This window comes from Engraulis encrasicolus, chromosome 18 (assembly GCF_034702125.1).
Source record: "Engraulis encrasicolus isolate BLACKSEA-1 chromosome 18, IST_EnEncr_1.0, whole genome shotgun sequence".
NCBI classification, from domain to species: Eukaryota; Metazoa; Chordata; class Actinopteri; order Clupeiformes; family Engraulidae; genus Engraulis; species Engraulis encrasicolus.
Genome location: NC_085874.1, coordinates 19,272,762 through 19,273,691, shown reverse-complemented (window position 1 = coordinate 19,273,691; position 930 = coordinate 19,272,762).

Below are 930 nucleotides of genomic sequence, written 5' to 3'. Positions count from 1 at the left end.
AGTAAGTCATAGTAAAGAGCACCTCTGCCTCTTTAGAGTAAGCAAGTTCACATCAGTCACAGATGTGTTGCCTAAACCCAAAGCGCTAGTCCACTTCAGAGTATGACTCCCCCCCCAATAGCTAAATTTGCGGTACATATTTGACCTCAAATGTGTCAATATATCGTAATCCTTTTGTTCAAACGTAGCGAAAATAAATCGTCACGCACACAAAATCATGGTACAGATGTGAGTTTGTTCACCAACGAAATTCACGTCATGTAATTTCTTTGCTAAAACCCTGCAGCCACGGCTTTAGAATCAGCCACTGCTCACAGCTGTAATTGCCTTGCAGGCCGACGGCGCCTCAGACTTGAAATTCACGTCATGTAATTTCTTTGTTAAAACCATATGCCACTGCTTTGACATCTGACACTGTCAACATCAATAATATAGGTTTTTTTTGTATTCTGACATTGTTGAATGAAGTCAAAGTTGTTACTCTAAGGGGAACCACAACCACGAACACAAAACTCATGAACACAACATGTGTAGCCTACTCTGCCAATTCGACAATAATCCCTCTGATATTGTAGCCAGTTACTATACTTAGAAGTGAGTTGATTGAATGATTAATTGGTTGCATTGATTTGATTACATTTCCTCCAGTGAGTGACATTAAGATGAAGAGAAGAAACGATATTGAGAGCTTCTTTATCAAGAAAAAAAAAGAGTCAGTCAGATACAGCCAGTATCCAGTGCAGATGCCCACACAAGCCAACAGCCTAGGGATAGTGTTGATGAGCAGTCCACTACCCCAATACAAGATGGTAGGTTGTGCATGGAAAGTTTGAATTAGTTACATGTAGCCCTTTCATGCACACCGTTCAACCAGTGGAACACTGTTATTGTCATCAAAAAGGTTCTGTCATAGTGCCACACTACATAACA